Source organism: Psammomys obesus, unplaced genomic scaffold (assembly GCF_907164565.1).
Source record: "Psammomys obesus unplaced genomic scaffold, mPsaObe1.curated_primary_1811, whole genome shotgun sequence".
In the NCBI taxonomy this organism is placed as follows: Eukaryota; Metazoa; Chordata; class Mammalia; order Rodentia; family Muridae; genus Psammomys; species Psammomys obesus.
In genome coordinates this window covers 38,759,757-38,786,513 of record NW_026585504.1, presented here as the reverse complement: position 1 = coordinate 38,786,513, position 26,757 = coordinate 38,759,757, and positions in this window count along the sequence as shown.

Here is a 26,757-nt window from a genome sequence, read left to right as displayed (position 1 = left end):
CATGAAGATCAGGATATGTATGTATGTATGTATGTATGTATGTATGTATATTCATATGTATATATATTCATATACACATTCATATATATCCATGTGTGTATGTATGTATATTCATATATATCCATGTATATCTGTATGTGTGTATGTATGTATATTCCACAGCCAAATTCCTGCCACCAAGTATGAATTTTAAAACAGTGCTTAATAATAAACGTCTGTATCTACTAGTCTTGCTTGCCTCTTTAGACGTAAGAGGCTATAAAAATGAGGAGGTATTGGTGTAACTTGTTGAACTAAAATGAGAGTTGAGTGTACTCTGTAGGGAAGCTCCTCTCCCTCTGGGTGACACTACAAGCACTAAATGACATTACACTGAAGTGACACTCTTAAAGTAATTTGTCAATAACTGCTTGCTCCTGGGCTCTAGCCAAAGTCTCAAAGTGTGGTTTGGGTCAAGTAGGTTATTCTTCAGAGTCCCTGGAGGGGGTGATTTTGAAACAACTTTTGAATAGGGATAAAGGAGCAAAGAGAGATTTCATCGCTTCGTTACTTACCCTTTATTTACCTTTCTGGTTTGACTGCATCTTGATAGATGTACCTGTAAATGCCTGCTGCCTTAGACACCATTTTATTTCTGTTGAAGAGGGACCATGATCACAGAAACTTTTATAAAGGAAAGCATTCCACTGGGTACAATTACAGTTTCAGAGGCTTAAGCCAATTATCACTATTATGGTGGGGAGTATGGTGGCATGCAGGCAGACATGATGCTGAAGAAACAGCTAAGAGTTATATCAAGATCTACAGGCAGTAGGAAGAGAGAGAAGAACTGGGCCTGGCTTGGGCTTCTGAAGCACACTTCCTCCAGCACAACCACACCTATCCCAACAAGGATGCAACTCCTGATCCTTCTAAGTAGTGCTACTCCCCGATCACTAAGCATTCCATTACAGGATCCTGTAGGGGTCATTCTTATTCAAACCACCATACCTGGCATGTCTCAGAATGCTTTCTCAGTGCTGTCAACAAGATCATGGCTAGAGGGCTCTAGCTTCAGAATTAGAACAAGATCATGGCTAGAGGGCTCTAGCTTCAGAATTAGTCTCAGATCTAACTCAGTGGTGAGATCAATACATACCAAACAAGCAGAACTGTCCTTAAGTTTGTCAAAACCTCTGCTGGACAAAGTAGGTAACATATAGGAGTGGACAGAGAACAATGAGTGGGAATTGTAAGAAAGAATCAAAAGGATCAGTATAGAAAGAAAACATAAAATGATTTAAAAAAATAAGTGACACTGGGTAAATTAGCTATACTTAAGGGTAGACTCCATTCTCAAAGTAGTAGATGGCTAGGAAAAATGAATCCAATGTTATTTTCATAGATTTTTGTCTCACATTGCTTTGTTTGGGCATTTTTCTCTTACTGATCTTTGTCTGTATAATATGGCTTCTGATTTGGTGTTTTTATGTTTATTTTCTTATTTATTTTTGCATATGTTTTCCTGTGTTTCTTAAATTCTAGTTTTATTTTTATTTCTTTCCCTATTTGATAAAGGGAAAGGAAGGGTGTGGAGTTAGGTGGGCAGAGAGGTGGTAAGGCTGTAGGAAGAGTTGTTGGAGAGAAAACTGTGATAGAATATATTGTATAAAAATTATTTTTTATTAAAAGGCATATAATAAAATGGTATTTTATTGTTTCCTTTGTGGCCTGATAAGGCTGCACCCCCCTCAGGAGGAGTGAACTATCTCTTCAGGGGTTTTAGGTTATCTCCATGAATGGTCCTTGGTTGGAGTATCAGTCTCAGAAAAGACCCCTGTGCCAAGATATTTTGGTTCTGATGCTCTCTTTGTGGAGCTCCTGTTCCTTCCATGTCTTCCTATCTCCTCCTTCTTTCCTAAGATTCCCTGCACTCTGCCCAAAGTTTGGCTATGAGTCTCAGCATCTGCTTCAATACCTTGCTGGGTAGAATCTTTCTGGACACAGAGGAAGACAATGAAGACAGTCTTGGTGAGACCTGATAGGTTAGGGTCAGATGGAAAGAGAGGAGGACCTCCCCTATCAGTGGACCAGGGGAGAAGCATGGGAGAAGAAGGAGGAGGGTAGGATTGGGAGGGGACGAGGGAGGAGGCTACAGCTGAGATACAAAGTGAATAAATTATAATAAATAAAAAATAAAACAGAAATGGTATTTTATAATAAATTTATTTTTAATTAAAAAAGTAGTAAAAGAATATAAAAATGAGTAAGGTTATGGTAATCTCATCAGGACCTTAATTAGAGATGAGTTGTGATTTGGTTTTTGAAAAGAAAGGGGGAAGACTTCTTAAACTGAAACACAATGACAAACAGTAGCTAAACAATAAAATCTTCAAACAGCAGTAACATATTAAAAAAAAAAAAACAAGCAGACTGACGGACATGAACTTGGGACAATTACAAAGATTCATATTCCAAATAGGTAAGAAATTAGCCAGCACAGATAAGCAGGTGGGGCCTTATCTCACTCATACATGCATCCCCAAACAGTTGATATTGTAGAATTTGATGGTGATTCTACAGATTGCAGTAGAGTAAAAGGGGAATGAAGTAGGGAGAGTTTGATCAATGGCTCCTAAGTTACAGTTAGATAGGACTACAACAATGGTATGCTGTTTCATGGAGGGATGACAAACAGTGAGAGTAAAGAATGTACTGTACCTTGTGAAATGATGGACAAAGAATTGTACAAGTTTTAATCATATATAAACAATCAGTGTATGAGAAGATAAGTATGTTCATTTGACTTGAACCCTGTACTAGTATGTATATGTCAAACATTGTATGGTGTCAAATTAATATGCACAATGTAGATATTTTAGTTAAAAATTTTAAAGGAAAATAGGTTTTCTTATCTCAATGGAAACTGAAGAATTCACCACCAACATCTGCCCTGTAAAACAAACAAACAAACAAACAAAAAAATCAGTGTTACTTACAAAGAATGAAAATGATAGAAAAATGGACACACATGGGGAAAGAGCATCAGAAATATGGCAGAAGGTAGAAGAAAGTATTATTTTTTTCTTATTGTTTTAAGATATAGTTGTCTAAAGCAAACACTGGCATCGCAGTTAGTAGTCCAAATATAGGTACAGATAAAATGTTGTAAGAAATGACTGAGAGCAATAAGACATGTTTTATAAGATGCTGACCTGATTTTTCTTCCTGTTGCTGTGATGAAACACTGATCAAAAGTAAATTGGGGAAGGAAATTTACTTAGTTCAGAATCCATCATCAAGGGAAGTCAAGGTAGGCACTTAGAGAAAGGAACTGAAGCAGAGAGCCTGAAGGAATGCTGCTTACTGGTTTACTTTCAATGGCTTATTCAGCTCCCTTTCTTGTACAGCCCAGATAAATTTTACTATGAATGGCACCACCTGTGGTGGGCTGGGCCTACATTAGTTAGAAATCAATAAAGTGGGATGGAACTAGAAAAGATCATCCTGAGTGAGGTAACCCAGACCCAGAAAGAAGTACATGGTATGTACTCAATTATAAGTAGATTTAGTCATATAGTTCAGGAAAAGCACACTACCAGGCTCAGATCCAAAGAAGGTAAGTAACAAGGCTGACTCAAGGGAGGATGTTTAAATATCACTGAGAAGGGGAAATAGAATAGACAGATGTGACTGAAGGGAGAAAGCAAGGTAAGGAAGGGGTGCAGAGTCAAGAAGATGGAGATCAGACCTGGGGAGAGCAAGGGTGAGAGGCGAGAAGGCCTGTAGACAAAAGAGAAACTGAGGGTGGGGTAGCTCTATGACAAGCTAGATACCTAAGTCAGGGAGGGCTCCTGGGAGGATATGAGGGGGACTCAAGTGGAGACTCCTAGTGTCAGAGGCCACAGAGGCTGAAGAGGACACTCTCTAACTAGACTAGTCTCCTAGCCGATGGAGGAGAACACCAACCCACCCACCAAAACATCGACTCAAAATTTACCCTGCCTACAGAATGTGCAGTGATAAAGACAGACAGAACAGGTAGAGCAAAGATTGAGGGAAAGCCCAACCAATGCCTAGCGTAACCAAAGACCTACCCTATTGAAGAGTGCCAACCCCTGATGCTATGAAGGATACTTTGCCAAGCTTTCAGAGAAGCTTGCAGTTGTCCTCTGAGAGGTTCTCCCCACCTCAAAACAGATGTGGAGACTCACAGCCAAACATGGGGCAATGCTTAAGGAGCTTTTTAGAAAAGTGGGAGGAATGAGAAAAGAAACTGGAGGTGACAGGGCCTCCATAAGCCCAACAGAGCCAACTAATGAGGGCCCAGAGGAGCTGCTGAGACGGAAGGACCATGCAAGAACTGGACCTAGCCCCCCCTACAGAGATGTAGCAGATGTAGTAGCTTAGGCTTTCCTGTATGGGAAGTGGTGACTGATCCCCATCAGACACAGACTCACTTGCCAGGTTTTTAATCAATTTTCCCTGGCAGGACTGTTTGCCATGCCACCAGGGGAGGAGGACATGCTCAGTCCTGATGCAAGTTGATGAGCTGGGCTGGATGGGAAAGGGAGTTCCCCTTTTCTGAGGAAAAGGGGAAGAGAGAGTGGGGGAGATGAGGCTGTGAGGGGAGGAGGGATGGGGCTAGAGCAAGGATGGAAAGTGATTTAAAAAACCTGAATAAATGAGAAATCAATAAAGTGGCCAACAAACATGCCTGTAGGCCAATCTGATGGAGGTAAGTCCTTGATTAAAGTTACTTCTTTCCTGCTGGGCCAAATTGTCAACAAGACCTAGCCATCACAGATGTTTTCCTCACATAAGAAGAGATAGTTGAAGGTGGCCTTTCATTAGCTGTAGAGAAGCTGTAGAGATTGCTTAGTTGGTAAATCACCTGCTCTAAAAATGTAAGAAAAATCTGAGACAGAGTTTTGATTCCCAGTACCCTCACAAAGGCTGCTGGATTAGACCGCCTGTCTTCCTAGAGCTTTGGAGGTACATGTGTTAAAAAATTGTTACCTTTCTGATAGGCTTACTCTTCCATTGGTGCAAAATATTATATACATACATATACATCTTATTATATTCACTTTTTAGCTATTAGTTTCTTATATATTAGTGGGGTTGTACTAACTTTCTTATTATGTTTCTACAGCACATTACCTGCTTTAATGTCAACTTGTTTGCTGCCTAGAGCAAGCTGGCTAGCTAGTTCACACATATTAGCCAGCTCTGGGTTGAAGTGAGAGACTTTGACTCAATATATGGAGACTGATTGAGGGAGAGACCTGACATCAACCCCTGGCCTCCACAGTAACCTAATATACGTGTTGAGTATACACCACACACACATACATACGTATTCATATTAATATACTGGTCAAGGAGATAAAATGGAATTACGTAGCATGCTAATGTACGAGAGAAGGCAGAAAAGGAGGCATGAGAAAAAGACATAATAATGAAATAAACAGAAAACAGCTACAGATATGCTGAATATAAAACCGAGTGTAGCAACTGTCTCCTTAATGGAAAATGTTTTAAATATTATAATCAAAGAATAGCGACTATCAGAGTAGGGAAAATGAATGACTCCAAGGCTATGTACAAGACTCTAAAGATATGTACAAAACGCCTTTGTAGTAAATTTTAGTGACTGAGTGTAAAGAATTGTTCTAAAAATAAAGTGCACAGAATAAGGCAATATGTCAAGAAGACATGGGCCCCCATTGAGGAGTTCCCATTGACCAAAGCTGGAACAATTTATGCAAGAAAATAAAGTAGCAAGGCACTATATCCCAAAGTATAAAGTAAAATCAAAGTCCATACTGGCATGCGCAAAAGCGAAGGGAGCATCCAGAATAGCAAACCACTTACACGGAGCCCTCTCACTCCATAGTGCGGTCTCCATTTTGACTGCCTTATAAGAGTAAGGTACAAATCACCTAGTAGACCAAGCTGAAAGTTATTGCTTTAACATCAACAGAGACAAGTCATGTGGACAATACTAACCCTTAAGCATGATATGTTCAAAATGACCACTTTCCTCGGTGGGCTTTTTCTACTCCAATCACTAAAAAGACATCCTCCACACTGACTGAGAATACCTTTCTAATAAGCTCCTCAGAGCATAGAGGAGTTTGAGATACTGTTACAGCCAGGAGGAGGTTAAGCAGACACACAGAGTGAATGAGATCCTGGGACAATGTTCCACCAACTCAAGAAATCCGACTAATGCATACATTTCTGTGACTAGGGGAGATGACAAACGATTATTTCAAAACTGTGTCGAACACCAGATATGATAAACATATGCTTCTAATACTATATACTTTTATAGATTTCATTCTGGAGCTTTCTATAAGTAAATGCATATATTCATAGCATCCTTTCTTAAAAATAAAGCCAAGTGAGCATCATACTAAGCCTATGATGACAGTTATTTTTTATTTCCTTTGATAGACAAACATAATTTGTTTCAAATTCCAAAAGCTGTATATGATCCCCTTTCATTTACCTATCAGTGCTTTCCCCGTGTCTTTAGATGTATATGGAGATGGTTCAAAGAACTCCAGAGCACTGGAATGTTCACACTGTACTCTGTGGTCCCTGTGCCTCCACGTAGCAGGTGTGTGTGTTCACTGTACCAAGCCAGGCTTCTCCTCTTAGCTTACCTTGGAGAGGATGGCCAGATTGTGCTGGATGAGGAGATCGGGTTCTTCTCTCATGCACTAAGTCGTGCACTCTTAGGCAAGCTAATGCCCTTTCCTGAGTCATGACGAACAGTATAACGTGCGAACAAAAGGAAAAAGCTTAGGAATTTTTATAATATCTTCTACTTAGTTGTCAATTGAAGAGAATTCTTCTCTTAAATATAGATGGGGAGGGCTATTCTGTTTCTCAGGGTAGCCCCATTTTAGTGTGATACTAGTACCTGGTGACTGATTTCAGCATCAGGCCACAGATTATACATCTTCAACATGCTCCCTTTGCTTGAATCATCCCTGGGTAGCTGGAGAGAAATTCATGTGCCTAACATCCTGATATCCACTGCTCCAAGTCCTTATTTTTTGATAAATATCAGATGTGTCCCTGAACCGCCCAAAGCATCACTCATTATACCTGGCCTCAACTAATATTGTTTCTGTTGCTAGTCATTTTGCATGGCCATTATAAGATGCAACAGAATAAGGGGCATGGAAACTACTTCCCCCATAGTCTTAGGGGCCAGACTTAAAAGATCAAAGTGCCAGGGAGACCCATTTGCCGTGTCCTCAGGGGACCTTCCTGTGTATGTGTTCAGAGAGAATGAACAAGAGGGAAGAGAATAAGACAGACAGAGATAGAGAAAGAGAGAGAGAGAAACAGAAGAGAGTCAGAGACACAGAGAGGCAGAGACACAGAGACAGAGAGAGAAAGACTGAGAGGACATTTTGGTGTCTTCCTTTGTTATTTTATAGGAATGCTAGGCTTATCAAGCCAGGTCCCTAGTCTTATATGCTCACAGAAACTTCAGCACTTTCTTAAAGGTCCTGTCTCCAGTTAGAGCCACATTGAACATTCTTATGATTTCCACATGTGGATTTTACTGGAACACAGCTCCATTTACAAGAAACCGTATACAGTAGAATGAAGGTTGAAATGCGTTTCATGAATGATTACAAAAGGGTCTTCAGTCGACATCATTGGCTGTCATTTCCATTCTCAACATCTTTATTCAAACCTGATCAAGGACACCATACACCAAGCATCATTTTTTTTTCGAAGAGCTTCATATTTTCATATTTTCTTTGGGCTATAGTTATATTCCTTTTCTGAAATGATGTCAAATGACTGTCAGAAGGAGCTAATGAATTGTGACAACAGGGCTGCCTTAGAGTGAAAGGTTTGTGAGTCCTGCATATATCTCTCCTAATGACAATAAACCTTTGATCCCATGAACCTCTGGTCTGTTAGGCTACTTGAATTCTGTCTTGTGAATGTCTTGGGTCCTTTTAAGGGTGCTACAAAGGCTAAGAACCTTTCTTCTTATCTTTGTATGGCCTTTGGTCTCTGTCTGCTCTTCTGTTCATTTTACATCTTCATCCCTTCCCTGCCTCTTTTGGTATCAACTGCAATTTGTAGTCTTGTCTGAAGCCACCAGCTCACTTCACAGATGGTGAATTGCAGTTGAGAGTAATGGGCCTATTCGGTTCAGCCCAGAGAGTACATTAGTGTCTGATAGCCTATAACTGCTGAACATTAGACATCGTTCACACGGCTCCAAGGTCATCTGTAGGGCTGCCTCTCCCTCCCCTTCCTCACTGCCCTCCATCCCTCTCTTTACCTCCATCAGATCTGAATTATGCCAAAGTCATGAGGCTATTAGGGCCCGTTCTTGTACTGTGGAGCAATGAGTCTTCATTACTGGTCTGGGTCAGTTTTGCTCCAACAAACTGAGCAGACTGAACACTTGAAAGGGAGCTCAGCTCATGAAACTGCAGAGCCAAATGTATCCACTGAGGGCTCCTGGGTCTTCTCATAAGGGGAGTGCTGGCCACATGTTCCAGGAGGCATCATTTCAAGTAAGAAATCAGAAATCAAGCAGCTGGTGATGCACGTTAACAAACCTCCAAAACACCAGTTACCGTGTGTATAACACAGCTGCAGACCCTGGTGCTGAATCCTGGGCTTAATACTAATTAAATAAAGCAACATAGGTGCATGTGTTAAGCAAGGGTCTCTCATCCTCTTCCTGCCTCTGTGTCTCTGATTCTTTCTTTCTCTCCTTATATTCCTCTCCATCTCCTGCATCTCTCCTTTACTGTCCCGCTTTTCTTTTTTCACCCATCCGAACATGGGGAACACCGAATGGCAGAGATTTCTTTTTAGTCTAGCCCATATAGTTCTGGATGGGCATTTTCAAGTGCCTCCTCCTCTGTTTTCATAGCTTTAAAATATGTTTTTCCCACACATTGTTGAATGAAAGTGCTAAGACCATAGGACAAATTGAGAGCCTGGGAATTTAGCATTTGTTATGTTTGCTGTGAATTATCATTAACTGATTTATGAGTGGCAGCCAGCTTGGATTCAACACCTGCGCTCTGTTTATTCATATCACTAATTCTTCCAGACAGATCCTTATAGACACAGCTCAGAGAGACTAAAGAACTTATCTGTGGCCACATAGCAGATAAATGTTAAAGCTAGGAATTGAACTTCAATCACAATGCCTTTAAATATAGACAGTGACATTATTTTCTGAATAAGATTTGGATGGAAGAAAGTAAAATGACTGGATGTAAAAGTTATATAGGTAACTAAATATAGTCACTAAGGTCTGATGGTTAGCTGGTGAGATTAGAGCCCTTGTGTTCTTACATATGCTGCTGTGGAGTAACCAGCTTAGGTTTTGATGAGGCCTGTATCTTCCTGCCTTCTCTTCCTCTATTCTTTTCCCACCTTTACACTGTCTTTACCATTCTGCTTAAAAAAAATCTGAGGTATTTTTTTTAAACAACAAAGATCTCAAGTTGTACCCTAGAAGTTATTAGAATTGATAGAGACCTTTAAACAGAAACAAGGTCTGCAAAGGATTCCTCTCCTGCCTCTGTCTGTCAGCAGAATAGAGCTCCCTGGTAACAGTGTAAAACTCCCTTTGTCTCACTCAGGAGGTGAAGGGAGGGTCAGTAGCTCATTCATTGGGGTTTTACCTGATCAGCTTCAATTAACTTGAAGCTGGAACAAGCCTATTTTATTTGTCTGTGTAACTTACCTTGTACAGCAGAGAAGAGAAAAGGTAGATGGAAAAAGGAGGCAGGCATACAATTTCAGAGTTCAGCTCTTTGTGCAGAGCCAGCTCTGCCATCAGGGCTTCAGGAAGGTACCATGCTAAGTCTTACTCTCTGATGCTGAGGTCTTATAAATTTTAGCAATATTTGAACAAAGGGTCCATATTTTCAGCTCACAGTAATCTCTTTGAATATGTTCCTGTTCTCTTGCTTCAGTGATCTTGAGCCTTCGGTCTGTACATAGTTCAGAGGTTTTTGCATTATTTCCACACCCACCAATGCCACTTTCTTTTTTAAATGAGAATGCTGGTTTTCAACTACCATCTGCCCTAAGATGTTGTGATTTGTCCAGGACACATAAGGCAAGTTTTTTTTCAATCAACAATGGGTGGGAAATATGTGGGTAAAGAATAAAAGACCACTGTTTAGCTCAGTACCCCATTTCTTAATTTGATTATTTGATTTGTTGCTTTTTAACTTCTTGAGTTCTTCATATATTCTGGATATTAGCCCTCTGTCAGAAATAGGGTTGGTGATGATCCTTTCCAAGTCTATAGGCTGTCGTTTTGTTCTGAAGACAGTGTCCTTTGTTTTACAGAAGTTTTTCAGTTTCATAAGGTCCCATTTATTGATTCTTGATCTCTATAGAAGAATATCGAATGGCAGAGAAACACTTAAAGAAATGATCAACATCTTTCGTCATCCGGGAAATACAAATCAAAATGACCCTCAGATTTCACCTACACTCATCAGAATGGCTAAGATCAAAAACTCAAGTGACAACACATGCTGGAGAGGATGTGGAGAAAAGGGAATACTCCTCCATTGCTGGTGTAATTATAAACTTGCACAACCACTCTGGAAATCAATCTGGCACTTTCTCAGACAATTAGGAATAGTGCTTCCTCAAGATCCAGCTATACCACTCTGAGGCATATAGCCAAATTATGCTCAAATACACAACAAGGACATTTGCTCAACCATGTTCGCAGCAGCTTTATTTATAATAGCCAGAATTTGGAAACAACCCAGAGGTCCCTCAGTGGAGGAATGGGTACAGAAATTATGGTACATTTACACAATGGCATGCTACTCAGCAATTAAAAACAAGGAAATCATAAAATTTGCAGGCAAATGGTGGGAACTAGAAAAGATCATCCTGAGTGAGGTATCCCAGAAGCAGAAAGACACACATGGTATATACTCACTTATAAATGGATATTAGATAGATAATATAGGATAAACATACTAAAATCTGTACAAAGAAGCTAAGCAAGAAGGAGGACCCTGGGTAAGATGATAGGTCCTCACTTAGAAAGGCAAATGGGATGGATATCAAAAGAGGAAGAAAGCAGGGAACAGAACAGAAGCCCACCACAGAGACTCTGAAAGACTACAAAAAAGGTTATCAAAGCAGATGCTGAGACTCATAGCCAAACTTTGGGCAGAGTGCAGGGAATCTTTTGAAAGAAGGGGAAGATAGGAAGACCTGGAGAGGACAAGAACTTGACAAGGAGAGCAACAGAACCAAGAAATCTGGGCCCAGGGGTCTTTTCTGAGAGTGATACTCCAACCAGGGAGATAACCTAGAATCCCTGCACAGATGTAGCCCATGGCAGCTCAGTATCCAAGTAGGTTCTCTAGTAATGGGAACAGGGCCTGTCTCTGACATGAACTCAGTGGCTAGCTCTTTGATCACTTCTGCCTGAGGGGGTTACAGACTTACCAGGCCACAGAAGAAGACAATGCAGCCAGTCTTGATGAGACCTGATAGGCAAGGTCAGAGGGAAGGGGGGGAGGACCTCCCCTATCAGTGGACTTGGAAAGGGCCATGGAAGAAGATGAGGAAGGGAGGGTGGGATTGGCAGGGGATGAGGGAGGGGGCTACAGCTGGGATACAAAGTGAAGAAACTGTAATTGATATTAAAAAAAAAAAAGAAAAAAGAGCGCATGTGCTTATACGAGGCCCCTTACTGTGCTGTGCTTGATACCTGCATGTTGTTTAATCACATCACTAATTCTTCCAGACAGGTATTTTATAGACACAGCTCAAAAAGACTAAAGAGCTTTCTTGTGGCCACATAACTAAAAAACGCTCAAGCTAGGAGTTGAACTTAAATCACTTTTCCTTTAAATGTAGATAGCAGTATTATTTTCTGCATAAGATTGGAATAGAAGGAAGTAAAATGACTAGGTAGAAATGTGATATAGGTTACTGAAAGTAGACTGGAGGGGAGAGAGACAGGGGAAGAGAAGAGCAAGAGAGAAAGTGAGAGAGAGAGAGAGAAAGTGAGAGCAAGAGCGTGAGTGAGTGAGTGAGAGAGAGTGAGAGAGAGAGAGAGCAAAGCAAAGTTGGAACTAAAGACTGGGTACAATAAAATACTAAAGTTAAATATCTCAGAAGTGCCAGGAGGTAATAGTAACCACAGCATTCAGTGAAAGATGCAGATGAAGCTTTATAAATAAGGTCACAGGGCTGACTGAACCTCTTACCCATATTAGAGGTTGTAGGACAACATGGAGTGAATCTTTATAAAAATAAATTGTGGGAGGACTTTCAGTGTGCTACATGCCAATCACATTCCTCACCACAAGTGAGCTGGGGAGGGTCCCTGTCTTTGTCTCAGGCTTTATGACTGTTTTCAGTGGTCCAGGTTTCGTGAAGGCCATCCTAAGACAGACATGTGCCTTCTGTGGCTGTTAAGGCTGACGTATGGATGCAGACCAGACTTAGTCCGAGGCTCTCATGGACTCTGCTCTACTACCATTTGGTCCCAACACCAACCCCAATGAACACAAGTTCAGGAGACTACATCTTAACTGTTCTGTAAGAAACAGGCCCATTAACTTGAACCCTGGAGTCTCAGAAGAACCCTGATGACACTGACTAACCTTGCTATATCGTGGTTCCAGACAGTCATAGACACACAAAGACTGTTTTATTTTACTTTCCCTTTCTGTGATAAACACCATGACCATAAGCCACAAGGAGAGGAAAGGGCTTACTTTGGCTTACACAAGTAAACCTTGCCACAGTTGCCTTGTCAAAGTCCATCATTGACTGAAGTGAGGTCAAGAACTGAAGCAGGAGCAAAGACAGCAATCATGGACAAAAGCTGTTTACTGGCTTGTTTTGTATGACCTCCTAAGCCTGTTTTCTTAATCTACCCAGATCTACCTGTCTAAGAATGTCCCCTCCCATAGTGGACTGGCTATCCCACATGAATTACTAAAATCATTAATCATAAATTGTTCAAAGAATATGACCACAGGACAATCAGATGAGATTCTGTCTTGCCAGATTTGTCCAGATGTATATCGAGCTGACGTAACCATGGATCTAGATATGAATATCTTGTACCCAATTGTGGATCCTGAAACATCCTGGTGATGCAGCTCAAGTCCTGTTGTTGATCTCTGAACTCAATAGGTACCCATACTTGTGCATATGTTCTCCAAAACACATATCCATACGTATATGAACATTCACACAGACACACAAACTTTTGAGGGAAAAAAAGATAAACCTAGAGGACCGATGGAATAAAATGAGCACATAAGGACACTGATGAATGAAGGGCTTTCCTTCTTTCCTTTTCCTCCTTCTTCAGCATCAACCTGGCAAGAAAATCCTGTCAGGCATCTTTTCTTTAAGTTTAGGGTCATAATCTAAAAGAAAGGACAGTCTTGAGCTTATATCCTGCTTACAACTTTGACTGGAGATGGATCTTTTACTTTCTGTTCTTTGTAGTGTGATTGAAAAAAATGGCAGGGTCGTTCTGAATTTGCACTTGGGAACAACTGAGGAACTCTTCCTGCTGTGCACATGTCAATAGGAAAAGCTACACAGCAAATGGTTATGGTATTAATCTTCTAGGACTCATAGTTGTAGACCATGCTGGCTGGTGAGAGATTCTTTCTAATATAGCAGGTACTTCTGATGCTCAAAGGCAGGCAGTATCTAACAGTGTTGGAAGTGAGGAATTTGAACAGTACCATAAATACAAAATGCGGAAATCTAGACATGTGTCCAACGAGGTAGTTAACAACTTAACATGGATAGACTGCAGAGATGGGTTTCAGAGTCATCTCCCACACTAGACTTTTGATAGCCCAATTCATTTATCATTTTTACTAGACAGATGTTCCAATCCCTGGTAGTTGGGAGCACTGGCAAGTAAAAGCTCACACCTGTTTGGGAAACCTTTGACTTACATGACTACTAACATGTTTAGGACACCATGTTTGTCTTAGTTGTGTTTGTGTATGTGTCCTTGACACATACAAAGATTCAGAAGTCTCATAACTTTACCTCAAAGTTGACCATTTTTGTAGATCTGTATATATTCTAAAGCTCTCCGAGTGTTTAACCCAATTCTAGATCTAGAAAATCTATTTTCTAGATGTTCCTTTTACTCTATCCTTCTTTATCTCTACCAATTTTCTTTTAAGAACATTCTTTTAATAAACCACTTTCACATAAAATCTTCTCTCGTATTTTTCTTCTAAGAACCCTGAGATATGACAAGCTGTGACTTCAGAAGTTTGACCAAAAAATTGGCATTCTAGAATTCAAGTATGTGTTGGCTGATTGATAACGAGGACCCCATCACTGGCTATAACTAGAATGTTCATGACCCTCATCATGATGCTGTAGCAGTGAAGCCTGTTTTATGTTCACCTGTGATGAAGTGGTATGTGATGTAGGTGGCAGGATAGGTGCTGGTGTGTGCGGTATCATTGTAACTTTTTTAGAAAGATTAACTGTAAATATCGTAGAAATGAGTGGTGGTACAGAGCACCAAGAAAAAAAAAATTACAAGTTTAGTATCCTGATTACAAACTTGGAGCAAACCATGAAATTTAAAGGCCCATCAAGGAAGCACTTAAAGGTATATCAACATACGAAGCTGTGTGATAGTCTGAAGGGATGAGCAGGGCCCGTTGGGTTTGGTTATCATATATTTCAGTCACAAATAGTGATTTTTACGTTGTGTATTCTTTAACATAAAAAGCTACTTATTTTGAGCAAGGATTAGAGCAACAAAAGCTTCTTCACAGATCCAGGCTTCTGCCTTTCTATCTGAGCCACGCAGCTCTTCGGATCTGATGTTACCAGAGGTATTTCTAATGAGCAAAGCCCCCATGTGGTACTTCTGGGTAGTCCCAGGAGAAGAGCTACAGCACATATCCCTAAGGCTCTGCAGTGTGGCCATGCCATCTGCAAAAGAGAGCCATACACAATTCAAAAAGCTGCTGCAGGATGCCGGGTCATTGCAGAAACTCTGTAACTATGGGTATGAATGGAGTATGCAGATAGCGGTGCTTATTGTGAACTATGCGCCATTAGGCTTTCCAGTCACGACTGCTGAGTGCGTACAGCAGCAGCCACTGCAAGATGGCATTCGTACTTAAGAACTGCATATGAGCCTGTTACATGGCAGTTAGCTGCATGAACAGGCAGTCCTGTCTCCCACATTAGTTGCCATTATTGCTCTGGTGATCTTCCCGTGGCTAATAATTGTAGCCTTAAAGAGAGTTCTTATGATCAGTTAATAAAGAGGAATCCAAGAAAACAACTGTGACTGGGTTTCGCAGCATTCACTTCAGATATACCAGCATGAACTAAAAATGGAGTGTAGATGTCCTAGTGCTCTCATCGTGAGTAGCCTTCTAAGACAGTAATTAGAAAATACTACTAGCAATACAGACTGAAAGAATTCTAGCTTTTTCTTGGCCATTACTTTGAGTGAAGAAAAGATGTATCCGAAGCTACATAAGCTTAGGTACTGTGATGAGCCATTTCACTGGTTAGTTCAGAGAAGAAAAGAAGCATGATTAGAGCTAAGGGACACATAGTGTGGCCTAAGAAAGCAGATATAAAGTGTGGGAATCCCTGGCTTGCATTTTGATTCCTTGCCACATCAACTCTATTGCAGTATTTTTGTTTGTAACCAAGAACACAAGACAATATGGCCAATAGATGTTAACAACCCCCTTTCAGTTATGCTTTTTATTGCACCACGGGCTCGTAAAAGGTAAAGTGACAGAGACAGAGGTCATGCAAGGCACCACCCATGTTTCCAGAGTTCCTAGGGAACTATAATTGTGTGCTTATTCTCAGGGTAGAGTCTGTACTGAGTTAGCACCTGAGGGTGAGCGCCATTTCACATTTTGCTTTCCATCCACTTGCTTACTATGCTCCATTGTTATTTTTTTGTATCTTCTCTATGGGATGCATACTGTCTTTCTGTTGACTGAAGGTGCTGTCATTAGGAATTTGGAGGAGCTTCACACTAGGTGCCACGTGCTATTAGAGTGCCTTCTTGGTCTCATTAATAACAGAATTAAAGAACAGGCTCAGAAGAAAGAACAATTTTATTAGTGTTTAAGTGAAAAACATCAGGACAGGCAAGCAATAAATCTCCTTGGGGAAGGGGTGAGAAAACCATACCATTTGTAGGCAACCACAAAGGCAGAAGGGCGTGAAGGTAACTTCATAGAAAAAAGGTGAGAAAGCCCAGTGAGTACTGGAAAGAATTGCCAAGGTTTTTGTAAGCACCCAAAGAAAGAAAACATAGAGAATACAAAGTAAAAGAAAGGAAAAAAAATCATAAATTTCTGAGTAATTCAGAAAATGTCAAGCTTATTCCAACTCTGTTAGTTGTACCTTCATAAGCAACTGTGTCAATGGTGAGCTTCCCGGGAAGGAAAAGTACAGTATCTCAGTAGTGGATTAATTACTTCTCTCATATCTTTAGTGATGACCAAGGTGAATCCTGAGGAATGGTGGTCCCTTAGGTGGGCAATTGACCGTCCTAACCAGAATAACTCATGGTTTTTGGTAGCTTGGGCTATAAGGACTCCACTCCAGTTTTCATTCTCTGTACCAAACATAAAGATCTTTCCCTTAATGGACCTTTAATGCTACTATAATGGTACCACTGTAAACAGCATCCTTCATTCCTTTGAAGTGGGACTTCTTTAGAGTACAATTCAGGTTTCAAATACCTCTTCAGAGATAGATTGCAGCATTTCATAGCTAGATGTGGCCTTGAGTGAGGTGGCTATTACTTTCTGAAGGTCAGATGTCCGGCTGCAAAACATACTTGCTGGTATCTTCCTTAGAAGGATTTAATCTCTCTCTTTCTGTCCCTTCCTCTCAACCCTGGCTCTGGCACACAAACTTTAAAAAATGGTACATGCTACTAATAGATAGTAGTATTTAAGGCCTGTAATTGGTGTTATTATTGTACTTCATTATAGTAATTTGGTACCTTGAAAATTGTATTAATTTTTCAAGAATAAAATATGAAATTTGCTACAAGTTAGATGTAATGCAGTGTAGAGTTTATATATATATATATATATATATATGCACATATGGATACAGAGATCCATATGCTTATACAGAGATAAGCATACCACTTACACTTACTATGACTACTTTGGTTTAAAATTTATCACAATTATCAGATAAGTTGGGTCACTATGAAGCTTTCTCAGAGCAATAAAACATATTGCTACTGAGGATGTATATAGTTATCACATATCTTATATTGTTTTTTCTATTCTATCTTCATCTGTGTTGTAAAGAATGTTACCTCATGATTCTTTCTTTGGCCTAGTTATGTCTTCAGATATAAATGTTTGAAAATTACAGGTTATTGCTCATATTAATTGTAAATTTAGTCTAATGAGGTGCTGAGTATGTGTCCAATAAGGGCTTCTAAAATAAATAGCAAATATATTAATATTACATCTAGTCTTTCTGCTATTGAACTTGTAATATGGTAACATATTACATACTTAATAGTCTATATGAGATGCAAACTAAAGATTAAAACTACAGTCTGGGATGTTTACATTTTCAAATTAAAGCGAACATTTGAAAACCTTTTCGCAAACTAGATACACTTGTTCTACACCTATAGTTCCCTATCTATTTATAAATCTACCTGTCTTTATGTATTTATATATCTGTCTGTGTATCCCTCCATCTACCCATCAGCCCCTCATCTAACAAGAGTATTCCCCTGTCAACAAATTGACAAGAAAGTGAGCCATGTGCTGCAGATAGATGGCACAGCTCTACTACTCAAAAGAGAAACTAGACAATAATGAATAATCATGAGATATAAATAAGTATATTCTGCAACAATATAAAAGAAAAATCTCACTAAGAAAATAGAACAACCTCAAAGAATGTATGCTAACCACTCAGTTTTAACATAAACAGTAAAAAAAAAAAGTGAACGGGCAGAACTCAGTTATTAGAAAGTTAAAATGAAATTGAAAAACAAATGAGTTAACAAACACCAAGCAGCTCCTGTTGGGAGGAGCATTTGAATACAAGGAGAGAGAAGTTCAGGTTCTTCTCGTTGGCTCTGAAGCCAATAAAGGCTGAAGAAACCCCTCTTTAGAAATGAGGAGTTTCATAGTAATTACTTCTCTGCTAACTGCTTTCATACCAAATTTAGAAAAGAAATGAAAAACTACAAGTGAGGACAAAATCAAGAAGGAAGGGCACCATGAAGACCCAAAATTAAAGCTCTCAGCCTGGACGAACTCTCTTCCTGAGTGTTGCCTGCAATCACTACCATGCTCCTCTACACCTTCCACTCTTCCTCACCCAACCTCCACTTTTTAATTATTTAATTTTTGCAAAAGCACTGTTTCTTGAATGAGTTTCAGGAGACACCTCACCTCTTTCAGGAAGGATTCCCTGGGCCCAGGGGTAGACTTTAGAATACATGTTCTCATGGTTTATGTAGGTTTGATTGTGCTTGTAAGACTGCACTTGGCAGCAAGAGGAGGCTTGACTCTCTATTCCCAGCAGCGCCACATCTCAACCTTAGCTGAAGTCCCCGATGTTTAAAGTATTGACTTTATGGAAGTCACTCAAAGATTGTTTGCTGAATGAGTAAAAGAAGCTGCTAAAATAAAAAGAGAGAACCTGAATTGCTAATGCTGGGGGGAAATGGCAAACACTGTTTTACAGGAATAATTTTCTGAGAAATTTTGCAGTAAACTAGCTAAGGAAATGCACTATGTTCTCTGTGGAATTGCTTCCCTAACTAATAAAACTAACATGCTATTTAGTGTTGGCTTTCTAGGTTTTATGGACAATTTTACTTTTGGATTTAGGTAAATATTTTAATTAAAAAAAAAAAGAATCTCTCTTTCTGCCTATTTCCCTGCTTCTTCTGTTTTTAAAATAGGGTTGTCTGTGTCCAGAAAGTTTGGGAGTTCAGTCTCCCTCACATTTCTTTGTTTCGGTTTTATTCCATGAAGCTGTCTGAGCACAATGTGGGTAAGACCCACGCATCCGCATCCAGCAATGTCCTAAATACATGTCAGCAGGTGTTGAAGGGCTGTTGGATGAGAAAGTGCCATCACTTCCTGGGTAATTGGAACAAGGCAGAGGACACTGCACACAGCGATTTGACAAAGGATTAACCTGTCTCTTCCACTGTAAAGCAGTAATGGGCTCATTTGTTACTCATGGCACCGCTTGTCACCACATGATAGGGCCTACACAGCTCCCAGCATACTTTTCCAGGATACTCCCCCAAAGAGCTCAAAATGAAGATGTGAAGACGTGACCTAGAAATTGATCTATTCATAGGACACACATCAAAGTCCCTAAGGGTGTTTTGCTAAAGGCATGGACATGAGTATCAGCCCAGGTGCTTAGTGGCTCATTATACTCAGGAGACAGAGAGAAGATCAGATAGTAAGCTCCAATGTCATGTTTTCTCAGTTCACATCCCACCGTAAGTGGCTTTCAGGGTAATTTGTGACTTGGGGAAAGCTTGGGAATATTTGCTTATCAGATATTGGTGAAATAATACTACAGATAGAAGAGAGAGAGTGGGTGTTACTGTTCCTAAGGTGGGGCCTGGTACTATGCAAATCTGTTCTTTGACACTATAGTGAAAGGTAATTATTATATAGATACCAATTGATGAGATATGAAAGCGTTTTAAAATCCTGGTGAGAAACTGAACATTCTGTGGGGAAAAGTATACACTCTAGCATTGTAATAAGTTAAGAGTGTTTAACACATCAAAGAGATAATTTAAAACCATTCCCATATGGTGGTTCCTGCCTGTAATGCTGGTTCTCAAAAAGGTGAGGCAGGAAGAATACTATAAGCTCAAGGCCAGCCTAACTACAGAATAAGACTAATCTCAAAAAAACAAAACAAAACAAAACAAAAACAATGCACAATAACAAACACACCCAACTCAAATTTATTCAGAAGAAAGTGTTTTAATACAAGATTTTTTTTTAAAAAATTGTCATAATAAGACAATGTAATATTGACAATCAAAGAAGTATTGTGAAACATTTTTTTTTCAAAAATGTTACTAAATTATCCCTAGGAGAGTTAGTGTTGTGTCACCAGACACACATGAAAAGGCTATTCCAGGGTTATATGAGGTTGCTCATTTTCCCCGCTGTGCAAAAGAGGAAACCGAGGCTCTGAATGGCTAAGTAATTTGCCCAGATTACATAGATACTAGGGCTCAGAGTGATGCCCCAATTGTCTGGTACCATTTCACATGCTGTAGTCCCTGCTTGGCACTGGCTGTGAGGGCTCAGGAAAAGCAAATCTTCCTACCCACTTGCCTTTCACCCCTGAGAGACACACACTGTTCCTTCAGTTGTTCCACCTGGCGCCTGCCTTCTTGTTCTAAATGCTGCTCCTCAGTTTTCAGGTGTAGAGACAGTAGTACACTGTATTTGAACTCTGTGGCTGACACTGCCACAGCGTCAGCAAGAAAAATACATGTGGTAGGAATAACTGATAATGGTTTTGTCTTGTTTTGCTATTTTTATTACCACCTCGGTATTATTTTATTATTGCCTAGGTATTTTTCACTGACTGCATTTACCTAAGCTATTGAGCTATGAGCAAAGGTAAATGCAGTCAGTGAAAAATTAGCCAGAGTTAATAAGTTCTTTATTTATTCATTCTCCATATAGTCAGTCTCTGTGACTGATACATATTTTCTTAAAGATTTATTTTTATGATTTTAATTATGTATAGATGTGTATATTTCTGTGCATGTGAGTGCAGGTGTCTGGCTAAGCCAGAGGGTTAGAATCTCCTGAAACTGGAATTATAACTGGTTGTAAACCAAACTTAGGTCCCCTGTAAAGATAGTGCAGGCTTTCTGCAGCTGATCCATCCCTCCGGCTCACCAATACCCATCTACAGAACCACATTTCCACCTACATGGGTGGTTTATTCAAATAGTAATTAAACAGGTTCACCATTTGTTAGGGTTTTGTTGTTGTTTTGTTTTTGCATTTTCTAAAAGTTTGTGGTCTCAGGATCCTTTGTTTCCTTTGATTTATTCTGTGCTTGACCTATAGATCTGCTGTGTAGCTCCTTTGCTGGCCAGTCCACGGTCCACCTTTGTCAGGCAGGCTGAGAGTCTCTGTTTTCTGATCCCTCTTTCAAATTTTGGTTCTTCATCTTGTCAGAACAGTTATATTGGCAAATGATCAAGAAGTATTTGAGCACCACGACATCATGCAGGGATTGCCTCATTGATAATAACAGATCAGGTGCATTGCTTCCAAGATTTCCTTCCATGACAGTTCATTTTATAATTAAATCAGAACCTGCCATAGTGTATGTGCACTGAAGAAATCTCCAGACACTTCAAATAAGTGCTTTTGTTTCTTTGCTCTTTTAGACAAGTTGCTAAATGATTACCAGTATATCCATGATGCGACTGTTGTGGGTTTTCCTATGATTTTGAGGGACTGAGCTGAGTAGGTGACTTAACAACACCCCTTGCCTTCCTCACTAGACATTTCTACTGTTCTCCATTCCCATATGGCCAACTAAACATCTTTCCTTAGACAACCTAGAGTCATCTCAAATATAATGCACACAAGTATCAACTGTCAATCATTCTTTTCTGCTTTAGTCTACCTTCAGGTTTTTATCTTCCCAGTTGGTGGATTTCCATTGATCCATCAGTTCAGACATTCTTGGAAGATATAATTAAAACATTTCCAATTTTTCCATAGGAACTCCAATGTCAACCTACTTCACTACATTTTTACTGTCACCTTTTGTATTCTGATCTAAGCCAATATCACTAACAGCTCGAGATATCTACAATCAACAACAAACTCAAGAGGTCTTCTTCAGTTCTACTAAAAAGATAGAAATCTGAATATGTATAACATCACCTTAATATATTTGAATACTCCTCCCCCTTTAAATTTGTCTTAACTTAAAAAAAAAAAGAATAACAAGTAACCAATTTTGAGAAGAAGGGTTTCTACTGGAAAAGTAAGCCAATCAGAGGATGACAATAACCTGTCCAGCTGAGAAACCTGCTGATCAGAGACACATCTTGAATAGTTAATGCCCCTTACAAATTCATGAGCAATCAGCATGGGGTCAGAAATCTGTATCCCAGCACTAAGAAGTCTGACACACAAGAACTGGCTATGAACTGCCATGCTTGTAGTTCATATACTTGCAAGATCAGAAGGGAAGTCAGAAGTTCAAGGCCAACCTTGGCTACATTGTATATTGAAGGCCAGAAAAGGCTACATTAGAACTCATCCCACAAAGAGAGAGAAAAGCACAGTAGAAATGCTAATGTGTTTTTAGGCTTTCAGTATGATTTGTTTCTTTTCTTGCTAATGTGTGCCTTTGTATACGCATTTGTATAAGAAGGCCCACTGATATATGAAGTTATTTTAAGGCTCCTTGTCAAGTTTTTGGAGATAGCCTTTAATCTACCTGGTTGCTGGGAATCCCAATGGCCTTTGGTCCTGCCAGATGGACAGAAAATAACGTTGAAAGTCATATCATGGTGCATTAGTGTCCACCTGTTCTGGGCATTCATTCTGCCCTTTGTTCTGGTTGAGACAGAGACAGTCTAGAATCCATCAGCATCAATCATTCAGAGCATAGCTAAGGCTGTCACACTTCACCTTGTGTTATCACAGTGGTTCCCAACCTTTCTAATGTTTCAACCTTTTATTTTCTCATTACTTCATTAATTTACTTTACATCCCAGTAGGAAGTTCCCTTCCCTCCTCTCCACCCAGTCCCTCTCTCTCACCTCTCCTTATTTCATTCCAATCCCTCCTTATCAAGACCCTCCCTTTCCCTTCTACCCTCCCTTTCTTCCCAGCGAAAGGGAGACCTTCCCATGAGTATCAACCCGCCTTGGCATATCAAGTAGGATTGGTTCCATCTTCTTCTATTGAGGCTATCCATTTAAGGGAAAAGAATCCAAAGGCAGGCAACAGAGTCCGAGGCAGCCCCTGCTCCTGTGATTAAAGGACCCACATGAGTATCAAGCTGGATATCTGTTACATATATATGGGGGCCCTAGAACCATACAATGGATGCTCTCTGGTTGGTGGTTCAATCCCTGTGAGTCCCTATGGGTCCAGGTTAATTGATTTTGTAGGTTTTGTTGTGATGTCTTTGAACTCTCTGGTTCTTTCTGTCCTTCATCTTCCTCTTCCGTAGGCTTCCCTGAGCTCCTCCGAATGTTTGGCTGTGGGTCTCTGCATCTGTTTGCATCAACTGCTGTGTCAAGCCACTCAGATGACTGGTACACTAGCCTCCTATCTGCAAAAACAGCAGAATATTATTAATAGTGTCAGTGTTTGATGACATGCGAATCAAGTTGGGCCAGTATTTGATTGTCTGGGTCAAAGGTTTTGTGTGTGGGTTGGCGTCTTCCTTTCTCCACTGGAAGTCCAGCCTGGCTACAGAAGGTGGTGACCTTCTATGTTTTGGTGACCCCCAACCATAATACAATTTTTGGTGCTACTTTATAACCGTTATGTTATATATGTTATGAGTAGTAATATTAACATCTATGCTTTCTGATGGTCTTAGGGGACCTCTAAGGGGATCATGACCTACAGGTTGAGAACCACTTCACGATATGGATTGTCATGATTGCCCCATAGGGCTATGGCTAAGTTGCCTTCTCTTTGTCCCACACTAAGAGTACAGAGGAGCCATCTGTGCTTGTGGAAGCTGAGATTCAAGTGCACCATCTTCTACTTGTTCTCCTACATTTACCCCTCAAATATTTCAGCTTACTATTTAGATAACTGGTTACTGGGCATGATATTTCTTCATGGGAAATGAAATTTTTTTGTAACATGGTAGGCACTGCAATGAGAAACAGATTCTATTGTTTATGAAATAATTCAAAGTTTATGGTAGTTTTCAATAACATGCCCTCTCATGGCTTTGGTCTAGAATGAAGAACTAGGGTTGTGTGTTCTGTCTGTTTACTTAGCGTCCTTCAGCGCTGTCTCTCTTTTAGGCAGAACTTGCTGTAATGCCTTCTGTCTCCCACTCTCTACCACGCAGGTAGAGAAAAACTCATCCATGTAATAACCTCCATATTCTCAACCCATAGTTTCTAGTCGGATTTTTTTTTTAAACCACAAGCCTTATTTTATGTAAAGGTAATTTCTGAATGTGAAAACTCAATTTCTCTTTAGACCAATTTTGCCCTTCAAAACTAATGTATGTTTGTTCACACTAAAAATGTCAGCTATGAAAATTGATGAAAACAATAGTCTATTTCTTTCTCTTATATTTCTTGTCTTAACAATATAAATTATTTTCAAAGCAGCCAAACTCTTAAAAATTGAGTAAAATGTCATAATGTAGGAGATAAATAGAAGAGTGTATCTATTTGAATTGTATGTCTGTCATCTCTCTGTCCTTATTACATGTAAATGGAAGCTGAAATAGTGGGTGTTATGAATGTGTGGCAATGTGTGTGTGAACTGAACTGATGGATATTTTTTAAAAAAATAAGTAAGATTATGTTTAATTGCTAATGGGAATTATCTACTTAGAGAGAAAGAATTAATTTATAAAGAAAAGAAATTTGAAAACTGAGGTTACAGGAGACTCTAGCTAATAGAACTGAAGACTTTCAATAAGAGGATAAAAGATCTTTTCTGTTGTTAAAATCAAGAGAAACAATAAAGGTGCTGCAACTTTGTGAGTTCCAGGCCAGGCTGCTCTCTCTCTGTCTTTGTCTTTCTCTCCCTCCAGATTTTTATGAAAGAACTGGAAGAAGAAATTCCTAAAAATGTGTGTGTTGGAGGGACTGTTCTACCATTATTTGGAAGGGAAGAATGTTTCCTAAACTCATTACTAAGACAATTAACCCTTACTCAGAAAAGTCTTAAATTGAGGGAGGAGAAAGGAGGGAGGAAGGTTGGGACTGAGAAGGGAGGAGGAATGGGGCTTCAACTAGGATGTAAAGTGAATAAAAAATAAATTAATTAAAAACGAGGTGTGCAGCACAGAAATTTTCATGGTGCTAAGTTCTTCTGTGGATCAAACTTCTCCAGTCTTTTTTTTTTTTTTTTTTTTTTTTTTTTTTTGTGGAGTGTTCTATTTCTTGCCTGTTGAATAAATTGCTTCGCCTATCTACTCCACTTGGGTGAATTCTTTTTTTGAGAGAATAAGATCTCAAGAGAAACCACCACCTAGAGACTGAGCAAATTAAACAGGCAAGCTGACACATGCTTGCATCTTCTATAGCTTACACATGACTTCTTCAATGTGATTATAAATCATGATAAGGATATCAATGTGAAAGAGAATATAGAAGGAAAAGGAGAGTAGAAGAAACTAAAGTTCATTAAATAGTAATTACAGGTGTCCAGAAAGTACAAGAAACATCAAATACAAGCTCCGCACTGGATGTTTTTGATCCTGCTGGATTCTAGACTGTGCCATTCTTCGGTGCACAGGAAGAACAGTCCCTGCTCAGTAAATTTGAGGTAATTATCTTCACGTTTCCCCTACTCTATAATTTCATCTAATGTATCTTTGGAAATTTTGAAGTATCATTTGCTCTCTGGTCTTCTCAGACGGGTGGAGAGATAAGCAATGTTATATGGTTCCATTAGAGCAGCAGCTCATATTCTAATTTCTTATGAACCTTGTACTTCTTCAGACTTTCCTGTTCCTCTGAGTGTGTTAAAACAAAGTGTGAAAAATTTAGCTATGACTTTACATTCATTTATTGGTATAATTTTGCCTGTTACAAAAATATGTGTGTGTGTGTTTTGACACTTAGGACAAATGGGAGAAGACTTGTTTTTGTTCGAGGATGAAATGGGACCCCAAAGCCATAGAAAGCTGGCCATTTATCCTCTCAGTTACTGCCAGGATATTTAGGAATCTGCAGTGCACATTTTGGATCCTTATATGCACCTTTTCACATAAACATGAAATTTTAGTTCTTGATCTAAATTACTTTAAAAAGTACAACTCGGTGTCTGAGGTATTTGAAATTATTTGTGGACAGCATCTAAGTTTTACACGTGATAAAACAGGGATCCTAAATGCCCATATGGGATACCATCTCAGATTACTTATGCAGTGTTCTAGCTGGACTTGAATTTGTGTCTGTCATCCTCTAAGATCATTCCTCTTCTAGTGCAGTAACCTACTCTGGAACTCAGGAGTTCTTGCAGGAGGCATATTCATTGTGATCAAATTAAAGAAATTACAGTTACACTCGGGCTATAGATGAGGCGTGCTTGTGCCAGCCTGCCTCTTTATTAGCCCTGGGGCCATGTTCATTTAATTTGTTACTCTCCTCCTCCATTAGCTTTGTCCTATGGAGGGACTGACCAATTTATCTCTGTTTAAAATTTAATCAGACGTTTCACTGCTCATCAACACTTTAACGGGACTATTTAGAGCCATGGAACTCCACAATCTCTGCTTAATTACTGTTGGTTGACAGATGTCAGTTTCATTGTCCTCTGTCCCCTCTCCTTCAGCTGCTCAGACTTGGAGGAGAAGCTTATTTTTAAAAGTAAACCTTGAAGCAAAAACACAACCAGAGATTAATGGAGAAAGAACAGCTCGTGTCTCTGCCTGAGTGGACTCTAGTCGTTTGAAGACGTTAAAGGCTATATGTGGTACCTTTTCAGGGCTCAATGCCCACTCTGGATTTTTTTT